The following is a 23271-nucleotide window of genomic DNA, read 5'->3' on the forward strand; positions in this document are numbered from 1 at the left end:
ATGGGACAGCTGCTCGTCTATGACGTCACAAATCCAAAACTTTGAACTCTAATAACTTTCTTACTCTTTAACGGATTTTCCTCAAATCTTCACCAATATTTTTTACTATTTTTTCTGCTATTTTTACAACAAAGTTTTCTTCAGGGTGAACTTCCCCTTTAAATTCAGCGCCTCTATTCTCCAAAGCATCACAATATACATTAACCTCATCTAACCACTCATACACACACACACCGACCAGAGACAGAGCTGACAGTCCTGGTGGGTGTTTCATAAAGCTGTCCGTAAAGTTACGCACAGCTTTAAGCACGACTGGAACATGATCTTAGTCCGAACTCAATTTACACAGGGATCACTTGGCATGAGAAAGGGTTACCAGTCGCGCGTAAAGTCATTCATATCTTACGAACAGCTTTATGAAACACCCACCAGATGTGTTAATTTTCAAACCATTAAGGTCTTCCAATAAATTGCCACGGTACTCTCATTGACATTCATAGCACGTTTCTGCTTCTAAAAGTCATAGCAATCCTAGCAATCGAACTCGCTTTTCCTGATTTACGTCGAATGTAGCACATTCAATTAAACTCCTCTTTTATTTCCCGATCTCTGTTCTTCTTTTTTTTTTTTTTATTGTTGATTCGTTTTTGTGAATTAGGAGAATGCCACCCCGTTGTTATTCATCACGTAGGCCTATCAGGGGCGGATCCAGCCTTCGCCAATAGGGGGGGGGCAGTGGCGTAGCTAGGATTTTTTTCCTGGGGGGGCACTGGGGGGTCCTTGCTTTTTCAGGGGGGGCACCATTTTTTCGGTGTGTGTGTATGTGTCACAAGGGCGGATCCGACTTTCGCCAATAGCGGACGGTGCCCGAAATTATCTTCACCTATATTTTCTTACGATCAGTCACTTCTTAGTTTTATTCTTATAAAACAACATTAACATGAAATAATCTCATAAGCCTTATAAAAAGTGCGAGCGCGAAGCGCGAGCAATTTTTTTTTAACTTTCATGTATTTTGTCCTGAAAATTTAATATTCTGGGCAATGTTATGTGTGATCCTGAACAAGATTCATATGTAACTAGATGGTTACTGCGAACGACAAGCGCGAGCAGAAATTTTTATTAACTGTTCTAGCATTATCGAAAAGGGACCTGTTAAGGACTGCTTACAGTTACCCACGAAGAGGGTATATATTTCAATAATGCGAGCGCGAAGCGCGAGCAAATTTTTTTGACATTCCGACCTAAAAATGGTCATTCTAAGCACTTTTTGTATTAATAAATGTGATAGGTATGTAACTAAACAATTGATGCGAGCGCAAAGCGCGAGAGGTAAAAAATTGAGATTTCAGACCTAAAAGCGGGACACTCTATTCATATTTTGTAAATCATAAATAGGATATAGTTAATTGGGTATCATTAATAATGCGATCATGAAGTGTGAGCAGACAATGATTATTGATATTCTGATGTGAAACTGGATAATTTAAGTACATTTTAAATAAAGAACATGCAGGCTATCGCGCATGTTTTAGATTTAGACCTAGAATCTGGGCATTCTGAATACATTTGTTTAATGGAACATTATGGAATACACCTAGACAATATGAACTTGGCAAATCAAACAATGTGACCACGCAGCGTGAGCTTAAAATGCTGATATGTAGACCATAAAAACAGACATTTTACAGAGCACTTAAATTTGTAAATGAAAAAAAAATAATGAAAGCTCGATGTCCGAGCTAAAATATGTTTTTTATATAGACTTCAAAACTTGCTCCATATCAGCCTATTGAGCAAGATATTAATCTCATCGAACAGGCAATTCTGGCGCGAAGCGCAAGCAAACATTTTATATGGTAACATGAAAGTTTTTTTTTGCAAGTCTTCCCCTCACATTATTTCATTCACTCGTCTTCCTCCTCTTATTTTTTTCTTCTGTCTTTCTTCTTTTTTTTCTTCTTTCTCCCTTTTTTTTTTTGCTCTGCCAATTTTTTTCAGGGGGGGGGGCACCTGGGGGGGCACACCAAATCTCAGGGGGGCACGTGCCCCCCATGCCCCCCCCGTAGCTACGCCGGGGGCGGCGGAATTTTTTTTCAGCCACATTTTCCCCGATCGGCGCCCGCTCGAAGTTGATTTTGTTTGTTTCTTTGAAGGATCAGTCCTAATAGCCACTAACATGACTAAGGTTTGTTCTTATGTATTATAATCTCAAGCCTTATTTGAATAGTGCGAGCGCGAAGCGCGAGCTACTTTTTTTTATTTCATGTATTTTGTCCTAAAATCTACACAATCTGGGCAAAGTTTGTGATCCCAAACGAGCTGTCTGTCCAACTAAATGATAACTGCGAGTGCGAAGCGCGAGCAGAAATTTTTAATAAATCTACATGTATACGTTTTGATCTGATAAAAAAAAGATATGTTAACGGCTGCTTGCAGTTAGCCATGAAGGCTTTACATATTTCAACAATCAAATAAAGCGAGCGCGAACTGAAAATTTTGACATTTCTACCTGAAGAATGGAAATTCTAAAATCTTTTTGTAATCGTAAAAAGAATAAGTATATAACTATATGGGCATTATGTTTTACTTTCCCCGAAATGGGGGATTAGATTTCAAATTATTCTTACATTGTTAGGAAATTATACCGAGGTGGTGATGAATATCAGATTCTATTCATTTTAAAAACCTGTATCCTTTATAGACCTTATCTTGTTTTAATGGGAAAATCAAGAATTTATTTTTGGACACAATTTCCCTGTTCAGAGTGCAATAACATATTTAGAGGCGCGCTGATTGACTGTTGCTTCCATATTACAGAGACCCTCTCGAGCTATACGACGATTTTGGCTCTCGATGGTTGTAAAAAAAATCGTCGCAAATTGGAGATGTCGCTGTTACCATAGTAGCAACTAAAATTTTGCACACGAACCGCAGATCTAATGTCCCCGCTGTGGTTGCGAAAACTCAAAATTTTCTCATCTCATACAACTTGCGTTGCATTACAGTTTTTTTTTTTGGACGGGGCGAAAAGTCTCTTCCAAAATCAATTGGAGTCGTAAAGTCCGTTTTCGTCGTTGAGCGAATTAGTATTGCTTAATACTATATGGTCGAGTGAAGTTGGTCCTTATTGTCAAATCTGTAAAAAAATGAAATATTGTATATTTCAAACAATAAAAACAAAATAAATAGTGAGTGACATCATTGACTGTCTCATTTGCATATCACATTTGCAGAAATCTGTTTGCGCAGAAATGCTCGTTTTCACGCTGTGTCAAGGGGAAAGGGCGAAAGGAAACTTACACTGCGAAACATATCTCATACATTTAATTTGCACTTCTAAACAAATGAAATTAAACGGATACATTCAAGCATTTTGTAACAATTTTGCCACCCAAATTTAAATTTCAACACTTAGTAAGCACAACCTTTACCCTTTTTGTGCCAGCTGGATCTGAGGACATAACTGAATCTGAACAAAAGTTTATATCAGACATCTCCAGCATTTTTTTCACTTGGTTTTTATCATTCAAAGTGGGTTCACATTTCATTTTTCATTTAATACTTGTTTCTCCACACTTTTCCCAAACTTGACAATGATTAACGAAATGAAAATCAAGCCGAAGCAATTTCATGTAAATCACAGCTCATCGTCACGATGGTCTCGGTGTGTGGGGGAGTGGGGTGGGGCGCAATGCACTCTTCGAAGTGTTTTGGTCAAGGAAACAACTTAAAAAAGGTAAAAGATATCTTCAAATCAATTTTACTAGCTAAATTTCACGCGTTCTTCATGATGAAGGTCTACTTTTATTCGCATAACCATTTCAAAGTTCTGCGCAAATCATTTTCACTAACTTTTCAAAAGTAAATAGTGCTCACTCAAGCGGAAATATTTTTCGACAGTTATATCGGCATTTGCTTAAATGGATCTGTACCAATGTTAAAATGTGGAAAAATCTTCAGGATATAACAAAATAAAAAAATTTACAGGATTTTTTCTAAGTGTAAACTTTTTTGATACGCACTGTATAGGCATGATGAGGGAAGAAAAGCTCGATAAATGTCATGAAGTAGTTAGCACAAAACACTTTTGTTCCAAGAATTTCTTTCTTTTTTTTTGGTTACCGTAATCGCGCTTGTCATGTCGAACTAATTCGATTGATTTTATTTGAATACCAGTAGACCGGCAATGTCTTCAGACAAAATCGTTATGCATACAGTGATTATGACCGGTAATTGTTAACATCATGACCATTCATGGGATTGTGAATAGCGAAAGGGAAAATAAGTCAGACCTCTTAGAAATGATGATTTCTAATGTGATAAGGAAATGGTTGAAGTGCCCCTGCCCCTTCGCAGAACCGTTTTTCAATCATCATGATCAAGAATTTATAATCTCGTGTTTTCTTTCTCTTTTCATGTTTTTTTTAAAAATTATACAACCACTTTAGTATTTTTTAGATAAACGTTGTTGTAAAATAAAAATATGATTCTTGTTGAGGGGTGATATAACAATGATGTAGATAATGGTGATGATGATAATAATAATGATGATAATGATAATAAATAATAATAATAATTATAATAACATGAATGATGATTATGATAATAATAATAATTATTATAATAATAAAATTGATAATAACAATACTACGACTACTACTACTACTACTACTACTACTACTACTACTACTACTACTACTACTACTACCACTACTACTACTACTACTACTACTACTACTACTACTACTACTACTACTACTACTACTACTACTACAACTACTACTACTACTACTACTACTACTACTACTACTACTACTACTACTACTACTACTACTACTACTACTACAACTACTATTACTACTACTACTACTACTACTATTATTAATAATAATGATAACAATGTAGTTCTTATATAGGGCAAATCACATTATAATAGAATGTCCATATCTGCTTCAAAAGGACTTGGATATTATTACCCTGGCCTTAGCTCCGGAGCCTTTTACAGCGCGGAAGTATCTTAAGGAATAAATTCCTACCAGGTACCAATTAGCCTCACCTGGGTTGAGTGCAGCACAAAGTGGATCATTTTATTGCCGAAGGAAATTACGCCATGGCTGGGATTCGAACCCATAAGACCCTGTTTCAAATTCAGAAGACTAATCGACTGGGCCACAACGCTCAATGATATTAAATATAATTTATTCATGAATTTTATATAAGCGTTTTACAATAATAAATCAAATAACAACGATGTGCGTGCCTTTATAGGGGTAAGCCTTAACGTACCTAAGGGGGGAGGGGGGCAGACTGCCCCCCTGATGAGTTACAACTCATGCAGGGGACGTACCCCTGCCCCCTGACGAGTTACAACTGATCCAGGGGACGTTCCCCTCCCCCTTTGAGAAGCAAAATTAATAATTTGTAATGTAGATATGCAAAGAAAACCGACGTGTGCCCCCTCTCTTGAACATTAAGACTTTTTTTTTTTTTTTTTTTTTTTGCTTGTCAATTTTTTTTCTGGTACGAATTATCCTCCAAAAAATTTGCCCCCTTTTGGAAAATCCTGGGTACGCCGCTGGGGGTAAGTATGTACATGTATGATAATTTATTGAGATATGAGATCAATTCATTCGTCTTTGTTGTAGATTTAAAAGATGTTATTATTCGTCACCCAATTTCTATTTCATTATTTTTTTATTAATACACTAGCGATTCCCGCTTTGAAATATTTTTTCAAACGCTTAATCATTCCAAAAATCTTTCAATTTGTATACACATGGTCATATATCTTACTTTACTGCTTTCATTTTCGGAATTATTATCATATCATTATCGGGCACAAAACTTTATAATTTCTTGAATAGACGATTGCCCAATCATCATTATTTCAAGGAGGATATTACAAAAGGATATTATAAAAACACTTTTGACAGTCGAAATCATGTGATATTGTTGGAGTAAAAACTACCACCGAGATCAATTCGCCACATACTACCAGAGGATATCAACCTCTATTCTACAATGGGCACGGTAATTTGACTGAATATAAGCAGATAAGAATGAGTTTAATTTGTGTTGGGTAAGAGCTCACAACGTATCATCTTCAATTTGGGCATCGATTTTCTTTGTCCACTGATCACGCATTAACCCCTCCTCAACATGTCTGAATACAAATTGTGAAGGGTTTCGCCAATTCTCCACTTTTTTTTCTTTTGATTTCATTTTGAGGAATTATGCGGTCAGTAACATTAGGCAGATGAAAGCACAAGACGAGGCGGGACAATTGGCCATCGTGAAGAGATCGGAGCTAATTTTCAACATTTGTATTCGATTTATTGACAGTTCTTTTCAATATTTCTCGAATGTATTGATCGATGTGATATGAAAGTGAAAAGCCAGTGAGTTGTTAACATTGTAGACAGGTGTCAACATGTTCTCATTTATAACCATGAACAGAGGTGTTGAAAAGCTGGGCGTTGGACCCCTATTTTTCAACGGATTTAATGATTTCTTTTTTTCAGTGAAACATAATGACCGAGGGATAGAGACAGTGATAGACAGATATACGTGTAGTGTAGAAAGAGAGGGAAAGGGGAAGGGAGGGGGGGAGTGGGTGTGTGTGGGTGTGTGTGTGAGAGAGAGAGGGAGAGAGAGGGAGAGAGAGGGAGGGGGAGAGAGAGAGAGAGAGAGAGAGGGACATCATCTTGTCTCATTTGCACTTCACTGATTTTAGCATTTTACTGTTTTGTGAAAAATAAGCGAAACTTTAAACTGTCATACATTTTTTTTATTTTACATCCGATTTTGATGAATTTTTTGGTGTTGTGCTAGTTTGATTTTTCTCTTTTTATTCAAATCAACATTTTTCTGGGGGTGGACTTGATCTTTAAAAAGAAATACGCATTATATGTTATTTCAACCGGGGACCTGGTGGGTGTTTCAGATAAATTGTAAGTTACGAATGACTTAACGTAAGACTAGTGATCCTTTCTCCTGCTGAATCATAGAACCCTATCATGTCTATGCAGTTGACTTAGCACCTAAGCCGTGGGTAAAGTCGTGCGTAACTTTGCGAACTTTAGGAACAATACTGACACCAATGAAAATCTGGTGTGTATAATCATAGAGCTATTATGTCCTGGATTATGTCATTGATGTAGTAGGTCCATGGTATCATTTACCATAAGAAAGGATCACCAGTATTTCGTAAAGTCGCTCATAACTTACGAACAGCTTTTTGAAACATCCACCGGATCAAAATAATAATGATTAAAAAAAATTCACCCAACAAAACACATTTTATTCTATTCTATTGAGTCAACCACATCATAACTCTCTTCGGACATAGTGTATATAATAGAGTATAGAAATGCGTTAAGAATGGTGAAATAATATCAAAAACTAAAAATGGGCTTTGATCTCTCTCTCTCCCTCTCTGTTGCCCCCCTTTCTCTCACTCGCTATTTCTTTTGTTTTTTATTATTTGAATTATGCAATATTTCATTTTTTAAAGATTTGAAAATAGGACCAACTTGACTGAATCATACACGTAGTATTAATTCCAAATGTTCAGGGAGGAATTAATCGTTGTTTCACTTGACAATGAGGAGAAAATAAAAATATTTCATATAATAGAATACAAAAGAAATAGTGAGCTGATGATGTCATCAGTCTCTTCATATTTGCATACCGACCAGGATGTTCAAAATAACTGTTTTGTGAAATTAAGCAAAATTTAAAATGACTTTTTTATATTACATCCGATTTTGATGACATTTTCAGTGTTATGCTTGTTGGATTTTTCTCTTTTTCTTAACACCAATTTTTTTGTTGGGGTGTACTTGTCCTTTATTATAAAACCACTGTTCATGCATGGAATGGGCAAACAAACATCACGAATTAATTTGTTTCTAGCTCTACAAATTCTGTAGTATATTTGTGAAATAAGCTGTTAAAGGTTTTTTTTTAATAGAAATAAATCTATTAGCAATAGAGTGAGCTTGATATCCAAGGAAATAAATATATATCATTCATTAAGAATCAACGTTTAAAAAAATGAAATGGCCTCTTTTCTTTTGCATATATATATATATATATATATGCAAAAGAAAAGAGAGATATATATATATATATATATATGCAAAGAGAAAAGAGAAAAGATATATATATATATATAGAGAGAGAGAGAGAGAGGGAGAGAGAGAGAGAGATAGAGGGGGGGGGGGGAGGGAGAGAGAAGGGGTGGGATGCAGAATTGAAATAGGAAAACTATAATCAATCTACTTTCATGAATGATTATTTCTACCAACAATGTGTTTTAATAATCCGTGACAGGCCATGATTGGGGGTTAGTTAGGAACCTAAAATAGCTGATAGTTTGGGCCGGGACACACTCGTTCATTTTCAACTGTGCACCGAACCATCTATTACAATTCAAAGGTTACATATTAGTCATGACAAGGACCCAGTTTCTTTTACTCAATTTCAAATCCAACAATGGGTTGTGTGATCCGCTTTATTGGGGTAAAATAGAACTAATTCCAGAGGCTACAACGCCCCTGACTCGATCCATTTAAAATCTGATCGATAGGGCAGTATAGGTAACAATTAGACAAGGGCTTAGTGACAGCCTATTGTGTGCTGCCTCCACCAAAAGGAACCTCCAGGCTTTTTCTTTCACTCTCCCACCATCCCTTTTCCCCCCTCTCTCTCTCTTTCTCACCCTCTCATTTCTCCATCCATTTTTATATCACCATTTATCTCCCTATATCTCTCTTCTATTGAACAGTGAACACACACTCCCCTCAAATACACTCTTACAGCCCTTAAGCACACGCACACATACCCACACAACCCCCACTCTCTCTCTCTCTCTCAACACACACACCCACACTTTTTTATCAACATGTTTTTATTAAGGATTTCATTCAAATGAATTACATAAACTCCAGATAAATACAAAAAAAAATACAAATCTTCATTTTATATCAACAAGGATATTAAAAAAAAAAACATATATTTACCAAAAACTGAAGCAAATAAGAACGGAATGAAATTCCTTAAAATTATACTTTTACATCAATAAAAAAAAAAACTTACTTAACTGAGCCCCAACCCTTTATGTATTTTAATAATGATTAATATTAAATGACTAAATGATTTGCAGGAAAACAGAAATCAACCTACATGTATTATCATTGCATCCCATTTTACATCAAGCTTCAACATAACTTTACATAATTATACACACATACACACACCCTCCTTAACACCCATACACACATGCACATACCATGCATACGTAAACAAACATAATATATACAAATCTGCATATGAACGTTTAACATTTTGGCGCAATAGGATACAGAAAGTAAAGAACCTGCAAATCATATTGATACAAGAGAAGGGGGAATTGAAAAGAACTAGTAAAAAGAAAAAAAAGGGGAAAAAATCATCAACATTCACACCAGGATTCACACTCGCACCACACTAGACACATCCCACCTGTTCACATTCAAATCTCTTTTCACTTTCAGTTCATCCCATTTCTGTAAATGTAAACTTAACTTGCCTGACTTCGTTGCCAGGCGACTTTCTTCTATACAACCCGTACTATATTTGTGTATTTTAATGAATGAAGGTACCCGGCCTTCAGCTCTGGAATTGAAAATTGCATATTTAGTAAAAAGAATAACAGAATTGACACATTTGATTCTACAAGAATTTCCAGGTAATCCTAATATTACCCACACACCCACACACACACTCTCTACTTCTTTCTCTCTCCCTCTCATTTCTCTATCCCTTTCTCTTCTCTCACCATCTCTCTCTTCCAAACTCTCTTTCAATTGAACCCTAATTATCCTTAAACACATACTCTCCTCCTCTCTCTCTTTTCTTTTCTACCCCTTTCTCTTCTTTCAAAATCTATCCTCCATCTGTTACAAACACAATCCTCTCACATTTCTCAATATCTTACAGTTAGACCGACGCTTGTCTGTAAAATCTGCAATATATTTTAAAATGTTTTAATTTCAAGGAAGGAAAAATATGCAGGTCAACGCCACTTTAGTCGCCATTTCAATGAAGCTAAGATTATACCTAAATCATGCTAAACACTTTCTCTCTTTTTTTATTTTCATCTATATATTTTGGTCACATTGTTTCACTTTTACTCATATTTTACTACCTTATCTTATTTTATATATCATATCATTTAATAAATGCACTATTCAGTGATCTTTCTTTCCTTTTTCTTCCATCTTTCTCTACCCATTACCCTTTCACTTGTGCATATAATAAATCACCTTTAACTTCCTTTACATATTTCACATAATATAATTCAATGAAATAATCATTTGTTTTTTTTAATATTTTTAAAAGGAATTTTTTTTATTCCTTTCTTCTTCCCTCATCGTCTCCATTCTCTAATTTGCCATTTCCATTTCCTAAACATGCTAAACGCCAGTTTGAGGGAGCCGCTGAATGGGGCATAATCGCTTTCGACACTGAGAACAAGACTAGCCTCAAACTTTCGTCGGGACCTGACCTCCTTTTCTCCATCCGAATCTCAATATGTAAAAAAAAATGAAATAAAACTGAATCAAGGCCTTCCACCTGGGGAGCTTTTCAAGTTCATTGGTCATTTTAAAGATGCTGTGGGAGATTTATGAAATTATTTTACATGAAGTGGGCGTTCCGCTCTAATTTTTCGTCGCCACCATGAAATAATTTTATTCCAGCTCTCGTTGCAATTGATCGATGACCCGCTTATTTCACAAGAAATTCTTACCTTTAAGGAACCGACGCGCTCACAACCTAGGGCGTTTCTCGTGATTTTAGAAGACTTGATGTAGAACACTAATATTAATGTAAGGTATTAATACAAAATAAAGCGAGCCCAGAGGTGAGCTCTAAAGCAACAGTCGCCATCTTATTTAATTCTGTCTACATAATATTTTCCGGTCTTTTGGTTCTTAGGAGCTGTCATAAATGAGAAGCCGTGGCGCTAAGGAAATATTGTTTAAAAAGAGGCTAAATTTAGGTCAAACAGCCAAAAAGGTCACAGAAAAGTCAACCCGGGCTTAAAAAGTTTCTTTTCATCTAAATAAAGATTTTCAAAATTCTTTATTTTTCCTTGTCACATAATAAAATGCTTATTTTAATGCCACATTGATTTATTGGTCTACTAGTTGAGAATGTATTTGATTTTTGCCTCGCCTGCGTATAGCAGACCGAGACTATATATAGGCGCCGCTTTTCCGACGACGGTGGCGACGGCGGCGTCGTAAACATTGAAATATTAACCAAGGTTAAGTTTTTTAAATGTCATCATTACTTAGTAAGTGTATTGACCTAGTTCATGAAACTTGGCCATAAGGGTAATCAAGTATCACTGTCACATGACCAAGGCCAAAGTTTATGTTATGAACTTTTACCATGTTTTGAGTATTAACATTGGAATCTTAACCAATGTTAAGTTGTGAAATGACATCATAACTTTGAAATTAAATAAATCTATTGCATGAAACGTGAAGGTAAGGATAATCAGACCGTCTTACACGAGTTTCAGGTCACATGATTAAAGTCAAAGGTCATATAGGGCAATTATCTTTGACTATGTGTGGTTTTGAAATGATATCATAACTTGAACGTAAATGGATCTATTGCATGAAACTTGGACCGAAGGGTAATCAAGTATTTCTGATCATTTTGCACAAGTGTCGGGTCGCATGATCAAGGTCAAAAGTCATTTAGGGTCAAGGAACTTAGTATGAATAGTGTTTTTGTGAATAATTATTCATCTTTGCTGTTTTAAAAGTCAGCACTGCTGTTATATTAAATCGCGTTAAGCGAAATTGGCAGAGTCGTTCCACTTGTCCATTGTGTTTTCCTTCTTTTATATAATACATTTAACGTAACATAACAAACATACCACTGCTAAATTAACATTCACAATTTGCAGGAGACGGTTTGCCATCAATGCTTTAAAAAGTGGAAAACCTCAGATGTAAATCATTAAATCAATTAATACTTTCATAAAGCTGATTTTTTTTTAAAGAAAGAAACGTCGGTTCATTATTTGTAATTAAAGGACAAGTCCACCCCTACAAAAAGTTGATTTGGATAAAAAGAGACAAATCTAAAAAGCATAACACCGAAAATTTCATTAAAATCGGACGTAAAATAAGAAAGTTATGACATTTTAAAGTTTCGCTTAATTTCACAAAACAGTTATATGCACATCCTGGTCAGTATGCAAATGTGGAGACTGATGACGTCATCCACTCACTATTTCTTTTGTATTTTATTACTTGAAATGTGAAATATTCTAATTTTCTCATCAATGTCAAGTGAAACAATGATCAGTTCCTCCCTGAACATGTGGAATTAGCATTGTTTAATACTATTATGTTTCAGTCAAGTTGGTCCTTAGTGTCAAATCCGTAAAAAATGAAATATTGTATAATTCAAACAATAAAAAACAAAAGAAATAGTGAGTGATGGACATCATCGACTGACTCACCAAATTGTGCATATCACTGTTTTGTGAAAAATATGCGAAACTTTAAAATGTCATAACTTTCTTATTTTACATCCGATTTTGATGAAATTTTCAGCACTATGCTAGTTTGATTTTTCTCTATTTATACAAGTCAGCATTTTCCTGGTGTGGACTTGACCTTTAAGAAATGAATATGGAGATGCTTGAGATGTGATAGTGAATTAATCTTTTTAAAAAAAATCATACAATTTTATGCAAATTTTCATGAAACCTGTCTGAAGCATTTATATTGAACTTTGATTATTTAAATGATTTTACTTCGGCTGTTTAATTCTCATAGCACTTGTCATTTAGTATCCTATCATGCTAACCCTATTCTCATCATAATAATACATGGGCTATCAAAGCCCTACATAAGTACATGCTTAAAAGTCATATCTTCACAAACAAGTTTCATTGTGTTAGTTCATGCGGTGTTTTATAAGTTCTCCTAAACACAGTATTTCCTGCAGAAGTGCCTCTATAGAACACCTGTAATATCACTGCACTGTATAAAAATACATGTATGCGATGTCTGAAATTACAAAAGATTGGTATTCGGTGAATGGAAAGTTATGCAAATTTCCCGAAATTTTTTTTTTAAAAGACCTGTTCTGTCAAATTGCAGAATATCTGTTAAAACAATTTACAGAATGATTCTGTTATTTTTTCTGTAAAATATTGTTATTTCTGTGAAATAATTTTTTTTTTTTTTAGCAGTGTAGGTCCACACGTAAAACGAGGGGGGGGGGGCGGGCACTGATATAATTAAAAAGTCACAACTTTATCTCGTTTGATTTCTTTCTCTCCTAAAATGAAAATGTCATGACTTATGCTGCAGTTACACCAACCAAACCCACTCCAAACCAAACGATTGTGTTATTGGAAATAACGTTGTATAGATTTGGTCAATCTGGCTGTGGCAATAGCTTGAACACAACATATTAGATTCTGTGTAATTCCCAGCTCACCATGACTAAGCGTTTATTCAACTTGTCGCTGTTTTCTCATTCTGCTTTTTAACTGCGTTTATCGCGAATTTCTCCAAAATAGGTGTCACCTTACTCCACATCTGTGAATCATTACTTAACGGCTGAAACTATCATTGCATCCAAACTCAATTTCTTTTTTGTTCTCCGACCATTTCCCCTTTTCTTTTTCTGTTCCATCGTTTTCCCTCTTTTTTTTTATTTGTACCAAACGCACTTTTGAGAATACGCAGCTAATGTACTTTAAACCAATGATGCTCTATATAGCCAGTTTATCCTAATTGGATAGCCATGCATCATTCTCAATTTAAGTAACAAGGAGAAGAGCCTCATGATGGACAATTTATTGCCTCTTTCATCAGAATATAAAGGAGAAAGAGAATGAAAGAACTGTGAAGCTAGAACGGGTAATGAAGAAGAGGAGAAGGCCAGAAGTAAAGTGGAACGAGCGAGGAGCGTTCGCCGCCCGAGCTTGCCCGCAGCTAAAATTGACCGTAACTATATGATGGAATGACATTGAAAAGCGATGCAAATCATACTATCGCAAGCTTGCTGTAATAACACACAAAGTTGTGAAGGAGCGTTCACAAAAGTGCAGGAACAGCCATTTCCCCTTTCTTTTTCGCTGTGACATTTTCGTCCTTTAAATGCTATTTTTTAATTAGAATAACAAATGACTATATACCTTTTGATTGAAAGTAGTCGAAATGATAATAAATTGAAGTAAACTATACTATAGCACAGTCTGTGACATATATACACCACTTTACATGCATGATGACCTCGATTTTAACAGTGATTTTTAAAAGACTAGATTGACTTTAGAATATACTGTTTGTCTAGCTTTTTGTTTTACTGACGGAGTTTACAGCTAAAAGCTGACACTTCTGATTAACCATAAAAATGAATATCTAAACATGATAAATGTTGAGAATATGTATATCAAAAGTTCACAAATGATGACGGAACACAAAGAAAAGAGCACCCTTTTATATAATGTGTATTTCTGCATCGACTATCCATTTAATGGACAATAAATAAAATCAAATAAAATATTTGAATGTGTGAAACTGTGAAAAACAGAAACAAAACTGAGAACGCAATCATGCTGGAGAGTTATGCTTTAGTAGTTTGAACATAATATTCATTTTCAACAAAACAATTAACTTTAAATTCATTTATTACAACTTTTTCATATAAGAAGAAGGCCCTTTCCTTATGATTCTGTCCTTCAAAGCTCTATTTGTTTCTTCTCATAATCAATCGGGAAACTAACACTGGACACATTTTTCTTTCACTCCTCTTAATGTCATCAACTCCCTTTTAAAATAATTCAGCCGTTTGTATTTCGCCCAAACGCCATTGATGAGAGTGGTGCAGTTATTATTTTTTGACACCTGCGCAATAAGCCGTATCTCCTTTTTATATTGTCTTCTCTCCCTCCATCTCTCCCTCTCACTCCCTTTCTCTCTCCCTCTCTCCCCTCTCTCTGTCTGTCTCTGTCATCCTACAGCTATCTCCACATTGAATCACCTATCTCGATGAACTGACACCATTGTGGTTCGTATTATAAACGTCATTATTCCTGATTATGGAACACAGCATAAACTGTGGTGTTCTAACCGGTGTACAAAGAGGACCACTCCGGTGTTAAGGTTATAGTGTTAGTTCAGCACCTTAGGTGATACTTTAACCCTCTTTGGTGCTATGTTCAATCTTTAGGGTGTAATTATAACACCTTGAGGTCACCCGATGTGGTTCTCTATAGACATCAACTGGTGTCATGCAGTTACAACCCAGTGTTTACATTGAAGTATTATTTGAAACAGATTGCTCAATGATTTTTTGCCATGTTTCATCTGATATTTTAATTTTCTTTAAAAATATGTCTAAATTCTTTGAGGCTTTATGGGAGAATGTTCTGTAATGCCTAATAGTGGAGCGGTTATGTGACAAAAAATGGCCAAGATGCTCGGATCTGGCAGAAAGTGTAAAAATTGGCATGCAGAGGTATTTTTGGGCGCTGATTTCAAAAATTGCCGGCCCCAAGCGATTTGACCATCGGGTCGGCCGCCATTTTGAAATCCAAGATGGCCGCCATGAAAAATCATTAAATGTCATTTTCTTGAGTTTTACATGGCATGTGACACTGAAATTTGGCATAAAGGGGTATTTTGAGGCACTGATTTCAAATATTGCCGGCCCCCAGCAATTTGACCATTTGGCCGGCGGCAAAATGGCCGCCATCTTAAAATCCAAAATGGCCGCCATGATATATTATTGCAATCATTTTTTCGAGTTTTATATGAACTGCGGTATTGAAATTTGGCATATAGGCTTAATTCGGGTTGCTGATTTCAAATATTGCCGGCCCCAAGTGATTTGACCATCGGGTCGGCCGCCATTTTGAAATCCAAGATGGCCGCCATGAGAAATCTTTAATGTCATTTTTATGAGTTTTACATGACGTGTGACACTGAAATTTGGCATATAGGGGTATTTTTAGGCACTGATTTCAAATATTGCCAGCCCCCAGCAATTTGACCATTTGGCCGGCGGCAAAATGGCCGCCATCTTGAAATCCAAGATGGCCGCCATGATATATTATTGCAATCATTTTTTCGAGTTTTATATGAACTGCGGTATTGAAATTTGGCATATAGGCTTAATTCGGGTTGCTGATTTCAAATATTGCCGGCCCCAAGTGATTTGACCATCGGGTCGGCCGCCATTTTGAAATCCAAGATGGCCGCCATGAGAAATCTTTAATGTCATTTTCATGAGTTTTACATGACGTGTGACACTGAAATTTGGCATATAGGGGTATTTTTAGGCACTGATTTCAAATATTGCCGGCACCCAGCAATTTGACAATTTGGTCGGCGGCAAAATGGCCGCCATTTTGAAATCCAAGATGGCCGCCATGAAAAATCATTAAATGTCATTTTCTTGAGTTTTACATGATAGGCGACACTGAAATTTGGCATATAGGGGTATTTTGAGGCACTGATGTCAAATATTGCCGGCCCCCAGCAATTTGACCTCCAGGTCAGCAGCAAAACGGCCGCCATCATAAAATCCAAGATGGCCGCCATGAAAGATAATTTGCTCAAGTCTTACGTATGGCCTGTAACACTTTAAATTTGGAAAAAAAACTTGATCTTTGCATCCTTGATCAATGAAAAGAACATAGTAAATAGATGCTATTTTGAATTCCAATATGGTTACCAAGTTTGAATGATGTTCAACATTATAATGGTGAGTAAACATATGTATTATCAGTCAAAAGAGAAGAAAATAAGCTTTCTTTTGGCGTCCGAGTTGCTTTCTACACGTGTGTTAAGTTCGACAGCATCGCCCACAACTGAGATTTCCCTGTGATCTCCATCGACTTCTTTCGAATCCGGTAATGTTCATCCAATTTATGGCAGCCATCTTGAAATCAAAGATGGCTGCCATAAAAAAATCATTAAAAAAAATCAAGTATCATAATTATAATGTAGGTATTATTTCAAAATTTGGCATTTTTGAATAACCATCGTGTGTTCGACAATCTGACAATGGGGAGATCGGGAGTTCAAGCTCCTACAGCATCAGACCAAAAGATGTTAGAAAAGGGGAGCTGCTTCTAACCTGTTTGGCGGTCAACGAATTAAAGGGGAAGTTCGACCTGACAAAAAGTTTATTGAAACAATAACAGAATAAGTAATGAAAAAAAATATTGAAGGTTTGAGGAAATTCCATCAAATATTTAAAAAGCTATTGGAATTTCATTTGGTGTATTTGTGACGTCAGATGCAAGCAGTTCCCCCATGTTTCTTATAGTACAAAAATCAATGAAATGTAGCCTCCTCAAAAAATGAAAAAAATTTGTTATTGGACCCTCAGTATATCAACAAACTAATGATTTCACACTCGCTCCAGAAAGAAAAAAAAATACCCATGATGAACCATATATGCATTTTATATCACACAACATAATGGGAAAGCTGCTCGTACAGTAGCCTATATGACGTCACAAATCAAAAACTTAAAATTCTAATATCTTTGATGGATTCACCAATATCTTTTTTATATCATATTTTCTTTTGTTTTTACAACAAACTTTTCTCTGGGGTGAACTCCCTTTTTAAAGGATAGAGCAACGTCCGATGTCGCGCTGCTAAGTTGCTGCCGGGCTCACGATATACAGGGTATGGGCAAAATAAATTTTCGGAGCATTTTTGTTACTGAATTCTATTTTGAACAATAAAATATGTATTATTATCATCCATTATTAATATTAATTTCATTTCATCATCATCATCATCATCATACTACTATATAACCATCAGTACTTCAAGTCTGGAGCAGTTTTCTTCATGTTGATTTGTAATAAAATATTGCAATTATTGGAGCAATATTCTAAAACCAGCGGGCCAAAATCCTGCCTGTATTTCTAAAATGCAGTGCCTCAAATTGTTTAAAACCAAGAAAATGATTTTAATGAATTTTCATGACAGTCTACCCTCTCTAGATTTCAAGATGGTGGCCATTTTGCAGCATATCTGTTGGACAGATTACTGGGGGCAATTTCAATATCCCTAGATGCCAAATTTTAAAATAATACGTTACGTGATACTAGATAAAGTGATTTTTTTTCAATGATCTTTTTTCATGGCAGCCATCTTGGATTTCAAGATGGCTGACATTTTGCCTCTGACTCGGGATCAGATCGCTGAGGGCCAGCAATATTTGAAATAAGCACCCCACACTCCGTCGATTTGTCAAAGTGCAATAATGCCGATCATATAAAACTCAAAGAAATAATTTAAAGCCTCTCAACAGAAAATGATTGTTCTGGATGGTTATTATTCAACCAAAGCCACTTCAAATGTGTAACTGCAGAAGAAGCTAGCTGGTTTGTGTATTTATGGTGCTTCATACTTACGTAACATCTATATCAGCAATTAAGGATGCCAAATTCCTTGCAACGGACAAAGATGTGGTTGCGTTGGATTTGTTTTCAGTGCCAATGCAATGGGTTTTACTCACCATTATAATGTTGAACATCATTCAAACTTGGTAACCATATTGGAATTCAAAATAGCATCTATTTACTATGTTCTTTTCATTGATCAAGGATGCAAAGATCAAGTTTTTTTTCCAAATTTAAAGTGTTACAGGCCATACGTAAGACTTGAGCAAATTATCTTTCATGGCGGCCATCTTGGATTTTATGATGGCGGCCGTTTTGCTGCTGACCTGGAGGTCAAATTGCTGGGGGCCGGCAATATTTGACATCAGTGCCTCAAAATACCCCTATATGCCAAATTTCAGTGTCGCCTCTCACGTAAAACTCAAGAAAATGACATTTAACGATTTTTCATATGCTATCTTGGATTTCAAAATGGCGGTCATTTTGCCACCGACCAAATTGTCAAATTGCTGGGGGCCGGCAATATTTGAAATCAGTGCCTAAAAATACCCCTATATGCCAAATTTCAGTGTAACACGTCATGTAAAACTCGTGAAAATGACATTAAAGATTTCTCATGGCGGCCATCTTGGATTTCAAAATGGCGGCCGACCCGATGGTCAAATCACTTGGGGCCGGCAATTTTTGAAATCAGCACCCCAAATTAAGCCTATATGCCAAATTTCAATACCGCAGTTCATATAAAACTCGAGAAAATGATTGCAATAATATATCATGGCGGCCATCTTGGATTTCAAGATGGCGGCCATTTAGCCGCCGGCTAAATGGTCAAATTGCTGGGGGCCGGCAATATTTGAAATCAGTGCCTCAAAATACCCCTATATGCCAAATTTCAGTGTCACATGCCATGTAAAACTCAAGAAAATTACATTTAATGATTTTTCATGGCGGCCATCTTGGATTTCAAAATGGCGGCCGACCCGATGGTCAAATCGCTTGGGGCCGGCAATTTTTGAAATCAGCGCCCAAAAATACCCCTGTGTGCCAAATTTCACACTTTCTGCCAGATTCGAGCATCTTTTTCACATATCTACTGGACTATAAGCCTTCACAATTATAATGCGAAAGCACGTATACGCGTGCGTGGTGCAGGTGTTAGATGTATAGTGGTATGGTGCCAGTGTAAATCTTGGTATGAACGTTGGTGTGTGTGTGTGGGGGGGGGTGCAAATATTTGTTTGTACTATTTCTTTTCCATTTCCCCTGCTCTTGTAACAATCCGATTTGCAGCTCCTTTACTTGTTATATACAAATCATTCACAGAAATTAATTTTCATAATTATAATTAGGCTTACATAAAGGGTCCGGGCTCAGTTTAGTTTTCTTAGTATAACAGTATATTTTTAGGCATTTCATTCCATCATTATTTTGTTTCAGTCTTTTGTAAATATCTTAAATACAAAATGAAGATTTTTAAATTTTGTCGTAATTATTTACCTTGAGTTTATGTAAATTATTTCAAAATCCTTAATAAAATCCTTAATAAAATCCTTAATTTAATCCTTAATGTCTGACGATTTCCCTTCCAAATTCCTGTTCCTTTTTGTGATAATACCATTTCAAAGTGACAAATTGTGCAGCATGTCCACGTTAGCTTGAAGTAGATAGTTCCTCATCATTAATTTATTTAAAAAATAATCCAATTAGACTTTAAAGGTAATTGCCATAATACGTTATGTTCTATAAGAAATCAACATTTCATTTATAATCTAGTGGGTATCGGTTTATAACTTTTCCTTCAAACTTCCTCATATAATTGCCAAGGAACTGCTCTCACATTCTTCATAATAATATTGGCAAGGGGTAATGAGATAAGATGCTGCGTAAAATTCAAAATTTCAGGAAGGGGGGGGGGGGCACATCCCCACTCTACAGGATCACTGCATATCAAAATTAGTTATAATCTTAACGTATATGGTGAGGGGATGGAAGAAGAGGCTATATCAAAATGAGCTTTATCGACGAGAAAAGGAACTAAAAGTAAACAACTTCAGGTTATCACAACCTTAATATAGGCGAGTATGTATGAAAACTCTGGCACCTCATCTACAAGCGGTCTCAGCGGGCGGGCGGATCCTATTGTTCATTAAAACACCATTGGACCGTTTCTCTACTTTTCTATTCACCCTGCCCATACACTTTTAAACCAAAATAGGAGGCATAATATGAGGAAAATATCGACAAGAAACCCGAAGCCATGGGTGTATAGCGATTTTGCTTGTTTTTGCAACCCCATTTTGAACGAGATATTCGTAATTTTGATCTTATATCGTCCCTATATTAACGTACAGAGGACCTCTAGTATGCCCACAAGCATGCTAGAGATCTGGGGGGCGTTTCATGAAAGGACTTGTCGGACATTTTATCCGACAAGTACCAGTTTATCCGACAGTTACCATAGGAGCAGTGCCTCTCAGCCAATCAGAATCAAGGAAAGATGTCAGATCTGACAACTTGTCGGATGAAAATATTGATGAAACGCTCCCCAGTATTGTTAAGAAAAGCCTATGGGGAGTCGGGATAGTAGTCACTTCATTATTTTACTTATTTTTATATAGGCATATATGTTTTTGAGTAATAGATGCACCCCTTTGTTAGATTGTAGAATATGGTAATTAAATATTATTGTATTTTGTCTCTTTCGATTCAGTATAATTAAATACAAGTTTCATCATTTTTATTCGATTGTTATTTCATCCATCTTTTCAACTGAAAATCCAAGGTACTATTCTTTGAATGAGAGCAAAGTAAAACATAAAAAAACAAACAAACGAAACATTCTCTCATCCGTTCTAGTCATGTTAACATCATCGAAAAAGTTAAGCACCTTCAATTTTCATCATTTTTTATTACTTCATCGTTATCAATTTTTAGATTTGAATGTACACTCTTTCCTCCTGATATAATGATATTAATAATGATAAACATTGGCCCGATTTCACTTCATGCGGCTCAGTCTCGGCGGAGTAGATAAAATCGTTTTTTCTCTTTGTCGTCGTCATCGTTTTCGCCTTCGAATAGCCGACCAATTGCTCCCGTTCCGCGTCTAAATCAACGGTGTTAACAACATCGATCACCGCTCTTTCTTCTTCATTGTTACACGTGGCTGAATAAACCATGCGGATAAGTTATTCTCATATCGTCACCACTCCAATCCGGTCTGGTAAGAATCAGCGCTAGCAAGGCACTAATGATGATGGTAACGGTGCCGAAGAGAGTGCGGAGTCTCAAAGGAGGAGAAGGAGGTGGAGGAGGAGGATGCCAAGATGCGGAATGTGAATGTGATGGCGGTTAAGATGACGCCGGAGATACTACATGTAGTTTGTATTTCAACATTTTTAATTTTTTTTTTATATCAAATGATAATTGGGACTCTGCTTTTTCCTTTATCCTTTCTGCTCCTTTTCTCATTCTTTTCATTTTTATTAATGCATTATAATTTCAAATTAATCGAATTTCTTTAAGTTTCTTTAAATGCTAAAGGAAAATCTTCAAATATTATAAACAAATAAACAACCCACCTTCCCTGCCTGAAAAAACACAGTATCACAAAGCGTGTTCACATGGTCGACTATGTGAATATGTGGTCCATATTGTAAACATGCTCGAATTTAACAATGTGAAGGTGATTTCACATTGTGTTCCACACTGTGAACACACTGTGGGTGACTATGTTATTTCTAGTAGGGTTGACACTGTCCAATTTTAACTATCGCTTAACCCCGACAAAATATTCGTCTATGATTACCCCCAAGCCTTCATCCTTCATGCCCTTATGTACCCCAAAATACTGAACGACCAATGAGCTTGCCCCATTGCAGAAAGTATCAAGTCTATCTCAAGTACCAAACTGATTGGTTAAAATTCAATGACTTTGATTTCATAGACATTCCTTCTGCATCGAGCCCTGGTATGAATAATGCCTTACAGCGAGTTCTTAATATTGGCAATTACTTCATTCAAGGATGGAGCCATATCAGTGTGAACATATCAAAGCAATATCGATATCATTGTATCTCTGATGAGATATAATGCAATGTGGTTTGTATTAAAGTTAACACCTATCCCCCTTACCCAGTGTTTTCCCTGGCCATATTGACCTTCAAAACTGTATTGGTAATGCTTGCGCTGGGATGCAAAATGGTTGATTTGAGTCTTAAGCGAGGCGAGAAAAACGCAATTAATTCATCCCTATTTTCCTCCCCGTGACCGTTCGTTAGAAAGCTATCGTTTTCTATATTGTTTCAGAGACGGGTGAAAAGGTTACGCGAGGTTTAAGGTGTTAGCTCGGCAGAGCGATGACGTTTTTACCTTTTCTCATGGTTTGTTTAACACATCTCAGCAGATCAGTGGTTTTTTGTATAAAAAAGAGGGATCCTTTTATTTGTGAGATTTTCCATTGACTGAAGGGGGGGGGGGGGGGTGGAAACCTCAAGGAAAATGGCCCTCATATACCAATCGCGGATCAGCCATCGCTACCGACTTCAAAACATATAAATAGCAAAACCCATATACTTTACTTGATTAATAAATTAACGGATAGACCCAATTTTAGTCATTATCAAGACAGAAATAAAAAAGGCGACATGCCCCTTTGCTGTTTGAATCAAACACGATACTCGAGAAAATATTTTCATGTTCAATAATATTATAACTTTTAGAAACGAAAATGACAGGGGTAAGTCATTATTCATGATTAAAGAAAGAAACTTTGTGGTTAATATTATGATTGTCTTTGGATGAAAATAAACACAATG

The sequence above is a fragment of the Lytechinus pictus genome, chromosome 12 (genome assembly GCF_037042905.1).
Source record: "Lytechinus pictus isolate F3 Inbred chromosome 12, Lp3.0, whole genome shotgun sequence".
Taxonomy (NCBI): Eukaryota; Metazoa; Echinodermata; class Echinoidea; order Temnopleuroida; family Toxopneustidae; genus Lytechinus; species Lytechinus pictus.